Source organism: Pygoscelis adeliae, unplaced genomic scaffold, assembly GCF_000699105.1.
Source record: "Pygoscelis adeliae isolate BGI_AS28 unplaced genomic scaffold, ASM69910v1 Scaffold42, whole genome shotgun sequence".
Taxonomy (NCBI): Eukaryota; Metazoa; Chordata; class Aves; order Sphenisciformes; family Spheniscidae; genus Pygoscelis; species Pygoscelis adeliae.
This window is the reverse complement of record NW_008824283.1, coordinates 9252876-9258875: the sequence shown is the minus strand read 5'-3', so window position 1 is coordinate 9258875 and position 6000 is coordinate 9252876.

Genomic DNA, 6000 nt, shown 5'->3' with positions numbered 1-6000 from the left:
TAGTCAGCAACAAGATGCAGTGTTCTGAGAGCTGGCTAGCCTCTCTGCTTTGTGGACCTTCCAGATGAATTTGTAATAGCAAAGGAGGAAAGTTTTTGGAAATAGGTATTGCCAGCTGAAACAGAAAACACATTTCTGTAAACACCAGTGGTTGCATGTGATGTTTTCTCAGAATTAAAACTGATGGTTTTTCTTTAACAATCCCTCATGTCTCGTCACCCTTGCATCATTTTTCCATATTACCTGTTGCCATAGTATCTGAGTAATGACGCCAACATGCTTTGAGATGAGTGAAATCACACGTTGCTGTGTGTTTACCTTGAACTTGGACAACGAGAATATAACGGAAAGCTGCACCAGATGTCTAAAACTAGCATGGCTGAGAACTGTATCTGGGTGAGGGTATTCACATACAGAACTTTAGCTCCCTTTAGTTCCTATCCTTTAGCTCCCTCGTTTAGCACTTGGGCTCCTTGCGTGGTCAGTGGAGAGAGATGCCCCAATTCAGAGCGTGCACGAGCTGGCAGCCCGCTTTGCCCTCAGCCATATAGTGAGCATGAACGTAAGTGTTAAATCACTGCTGTTCTTTCCTCAGCATACGTTTGAGTGAGCTTTTTGTTGTTGTTGTTGTTGCTGTTTTGGGTTTTTTTCATAGTCTTACTAGAACTTTTTGTGCTAAAGGAAGAAAAAAACTGTGTGGTCTTATGACAAATAGTTAATAACTTCATTTTCTTTTCTGAATGCTTTATCTTACTGTTGTTCTTGTGCATATTCTGCCTTGGTGATTATCCATATGCCTTAAAATACTTTTCCCTGAGAGCAAACACATAGCCTGCATGCAGGTTGAGGGAGGGAGGAAGGTTTGTCCTTGTGGCCTCTAGGGACACGCAGAGGGGACGAAAAGGCTCCCTTCCATGTTGTCCTCAGGGCAGTTTGTTGCCTTGTGCCAGGGACATGGGCTCTCACTGATGAACTTCCCCACCTGTTGCTACGTGTAGTTATGATCTGTGCTGCTGCCAAATGACAAAAGCTTCTCTTCAACAAGTGACCAGCGGAATATGTGTGTGTCTGTGTTTTTCTTTCTTCTTCCAGATACCATGTTGAACTGCAGCCCCAAATGTAAGCAAAATAATTGTCTTTTCTTGCCCATGTGACCTATAATAATATTAAAAGATGAAGTGTTGTAGTAAATGAAGACTTACAACTGTTTACATGTTGAATAGTTCTGATAGGAGCTAATTTTGAAGGACAAACTTCAAAATGAGTACATCCCCTGCAGAGCTCTTGTAGAGAAGTTACTTCCTCTGCCTGTTTCGTTGCACTTATTCAGCTCCTGACCTGCAAGACAGAAAAGCTCCTTCCTGAGTCACTAAGCCGTAGAATAGTTTTACCCCCTTTCCAGTTGGTTGTGTAGTCAGCCTGCTCTCCCAAACCCCTTCATCCTTTTTCCCATAGCTCATGCTCTTGTAGTTGGGAGCGAAGGAAACCTCAGCGTGCTCTGCTGAGCTGCAAGGAAATGCTCCAATGTATTGCTCAGAGGCGGTTTGCTGGGAAGATGCCATCTTTACTGCTCTGCATGGCTTCCTCTTTACTTCATGGCAAGGAGCTTAAGCTCAGTGCTTAAGCTGGGTATCAACAAGCCTGGTCACAGGAAAAAAGGACTCTACCTTACATTGCAGGCGTTGAAATTGGCTTCCCCAGGCTGCAGCCAGGAAAGTTGGTTCAGAGGTGTTTCCTACAAAGCTCAGCAGAAGGTGGCACCCTCTCTTTGGGGCTGGCCACTTTGAATGGTGCCTTCAGGCTCTGCCCAGGACACCTTGAGTAAGTGCTCAGCATAGGGAGCACCTTCCTGGATGTCTTTGGGAGGAGAGCCAGGGCCATCCAAATCCATACTTGGTCAGCTGAGAAGGGAAGGGATGGCTGGAGCAGGGGAAAAGAGAAATGCAAGGGTTGTGTTCTGAGCATCCATCTTCTGCTGCAGCACAGCAGACTCAGTGTCTGTCAGAAACCCTGGTGGAGACCAGTGCCCTTCCTGTCATTTGGACCCTGACCAAGACCACCAACATTTTTTAATTTTTTTTTATTTTTTAGCTGAAAGTAGTTGAAGTAGCTACATAAATCCCACAGCCCTGGAGGAATGGCTGTGGGGTCTGTCTAGGCAAAACAAGCAGGAGAAATATTACTTCATCAACAAAGTACTAAGGGTATGTTTTGAATCCACACATCATGAGCTAATTACCAGATGGGCTGAGTACTGCAAAAGAAATAGCTCAGATAGATAAATATCAAAAAGGATGATTCAAAAAGCCATCTGAAATGCATTTTGTCTTCTTGCTCACACAAATGACCTTCAGTCGTTTTGTTTTGCATTGCTGTACCTTTTGCTCTGTTAGATTTCTGTAGTTTTTTCACAGTGTCTTTTACTAGGGTGGGAGTACAACGGTGCCATTTCAAAGGGCAACCTTTGCTCGGTCTCTCCCGGTGCCTCGTGCTAGTGCAGGAGTGGGAGCCTGCCTGTGCAGGGGGGCGCTTGGGGCTGGAGATGGGCTGAAACCACCAGGGAGGAGGCTGGTTTCACTGGTGTTGGGAGCTCTGCAGCAGGGCCCTGGCAGCTGTGAACTCATGCAGATTTTTAAGGGGCAGTGAAGAGGATCTGAGAGCTGGCACACGCAAGACTTGATGACAAGGGACAGGGAGCCCAGCAGTAAAAGCCACATTGTTCTCATCAGGCACAAGGAAGAGAGCGAGCAGAATCAAGCCATGCAGAAGCGACAATTTTTGTCCTCTGGGTGCCCCTTTGAAGCAGACTTAATATACTTTGTTTATTTGGCCAGCAAAACAATTGGTAGATAGAAGCATTCCTTGAGGTTTTTTCTCATCTAACTATTTGTTCCTTAATCTGTTTTCTTTTTTTCCCTTCCCCTTTGAATAATAAGGCCAAAAGCAGTTTCATCTGTATTTCTGCTCATCTCTAAAGTCATCAGCAGTGAGCGCCATGTTTGTGCTCAGCTGATGGTGAGCTATGGACTAAGAATAAAAACAAATGAAAGCACTTTTGCATATCCCATTTGACTTTTTGCAAGGCAGGTAACATGGTGGTGTATCAAGCTTACAGTATCTGGAGCTTATCCTTATTTTGTGACACTTTTTGCGGGAGAGTATTTTGAACCTTTAAAAGGTACCTTTAGAAGGGTAGAATCCTTCACCTTTGAAAAGGAGGAAGATACCGTCCAATTTTTGTCCTAACCTTACATGTGCTTCCTTTTGAAATGCAGTTCGCTTTTCTCTCTCTGATCCCTGCTCCGCTCCCCCCCCCCCCCCCCCCCCCCCACCCGCCCAACAAACAAACACAGTTAAAACAGAGAGGATTTTATAGCTGGATGAATATGTAGTTAATACACCGTCTTGACCTCCAAAGTTTAGTCTTTACAATGTATTTAGAGATGTCAGCCGAAAGGATTCATTAATATTTTACTGCATTACCTTACTCTCGCTGCCACAACGTTAAAAATGTGCTTTCCCCAAACGTTTGTTGCAGGAGTCTGATGGTCACATTGTCATGAGCCGTCTGTGTCTGCTGGCAGCTCCCTCTTCCACCCTAGCACAGGCTGCAGGAGGCAGCGGCTTGAAAAATTAATGAGAGCTAATTCAGCAGTCCTGTGCGATCGAAAAAGAAGACACACACACATACATACACACATGCACAGATGCGCAATGTCCATGTATATGTGTGTGTTTCATGTACACACTGCTGCTACTTGAACATACAGGACCAGACACTAAAGTTGCGTAGCAGGCGTTAGCTGGCATCCAGCGATGTAGCAGCATGCACCCCAGCACAGCTGGACTGCCTCAGGCCCTGTGGAGGTGTCAAATTCCTCACGGTAAGACCAGATTCCATCAGAAAAATGATAGCGTCTCACCAAAGCCTTTGAAGGAGGTTCGGGTTGCAACGACAGCACTGAGAGCTTTACGCTAGCAGGATATCCTCATGCGTTCAGTTGTGGTACCCCATACCTAGTGGTGCCGAAGGCAACGAGGAAGGAGCAGAAGGAAATGAAAGGACTACCTGTGATGTTACCGGTGACGGGAGGCAGGAAGAGATGGTCATAATACGTCTGAGATCTGTGTGTGATGTGTGTCCCTTTAGATAACCGACCCTGGCTTGGGGTCATGATCTGGTGAGTTCGGAGCCTGGGCAGGGACGGGATTGGGATTTTCCTTTCATGCATTTTGCTGGTCGCAAGCATATAGGTCATTTCTGCATATTGAGGAGGGGGAAAAATGGTTTCCTTCATATGTGACTAATCCCCCAGTTATTCTTGAGAGGAAAGTCTGCAGGTGCCCTGGTCATCAGTCATTGTCCAACTAGATTTCTCCATAGCAAAAGATTATTTTAGTTAGATTTCTGTTTTAATAATAGCTCTAAATAACAGTCAGTGGCACTGGCCTTGGGAGGTGCCTGTCAGGCCAGGAGAGGCAAGGAGAGATGTTTGGTGACCACTTGTGTGGCTTCCTACTTGTGCAGCACATTCCTCAGGCAAATCTTGAAGATATGTTGTGAATGATTTCTCATACCATGAACTTTATCAACTTGAAAGGATACCATGAACTTTATCAACTTGAAGGAGTTCCTTCAGTCATAGGAGTCTCACTGAATGTTTCTGAATACTATTTCGCCTCCAGCTCTTTTTCAGATCTTCTTCTGCTCTCCTAAATGTCCACCTTAATTCTTAATGTGCCCTACAAAAACCTGTAGGAGAAGCTCTTCAGCACAGTGGGGCAGGGTTGTACTGCACTTGTAGCTTCTGCTCCCTTGGCCACTAAATGGGGGATCTGCCTTTCCTGTTGCATGCTCACAGGTTGCTTTGCTCTTGCTTTCCCCAAGCTTTTAATAAAGCATTAGATTTCCCCTGTTTTCCTCCCTCTCAAGAAAGAAGCAACAAAAAATTATCTAAAATAGCTCATATGCACCCAAGGTAGAAACACTGTTTAAATATCGCATGATGCCATGCAGAGCAGCAGCAGTTTTACTCTCACAGCATCACCCAGGGATTAGCCAGTTTATCAAGTCAGGGAAAACTGCGAATGCTTCGACTACACAAACACAGGGAGCTGAACGATTTTCCTTGTCACACACGTAAGTGGGATTTCTGGGACGCCTGGTGTTACTGCGCTGGGTGTGTTGTCAGAGCAGCTGTCCTTGCACTGACTTACAAACTAACACCACTGCGTGCGTGAGCACACACAGGTTTCTAAATAGGGCTTAGGAAAACATACCGCAGCAGAAATCTGCTTCTCCTCCTGTTTTCTGAAGTTATGTCAGGACCATCGATGGGTGTAAGAAGGGAGTAAATGCATTCATAGGCTGGGAAAGAAAACCAGCGGGTTTCTTTGTTCCCTGTGGTCCCGGGGAACAAACGCTGGTGGTGATTCTGCTATCTTGTAGTAAAGGAAAAAAGTAAAGAGATGAGGGGTTTTGTTTTGTCTCTTGGAATGGCTAAAGATAAAGGAGTGGCCAATATAAATGCTGCATTTTAGATACATGCCAATTTAAACCACATCTTGGGAGTGTGAGCTTAGCTTTTGCCTGGAGAAGCCTGCCTAGCCATTGCTCCTACCATGAAATTCAACCCCAAATACCTTAAGAAAAACCCTTTGATAAGTGAAGTTCTTTTTCTTTTTTCAGTGGAAATCAGAGAAAAGTGAGACAATTAATTGAACCTCCTGTTTCTTTTTGAAGGCACTGGCAACACAACTCTAATGCTGACGTGTTACAGTGCAGAGGCATGTGAATGGAAGCAATGCCATGGCTGGGAGCTGCTCCTGCCCCAGCCTTGCCTCTGCCTCACCCGCTGGCACTGGAGCAGGGTCAGGCTGTCAGTCCCGAGTGAGATGCGGCTTTTTCCCAGGGCTCAGCCTCTCAGTCTAACTTTTTGGTGAGCTTTTTGTCTTTTATGGTGCACACAAGCTGCTGTTGAGGCACCTCTTGGAGCTGAA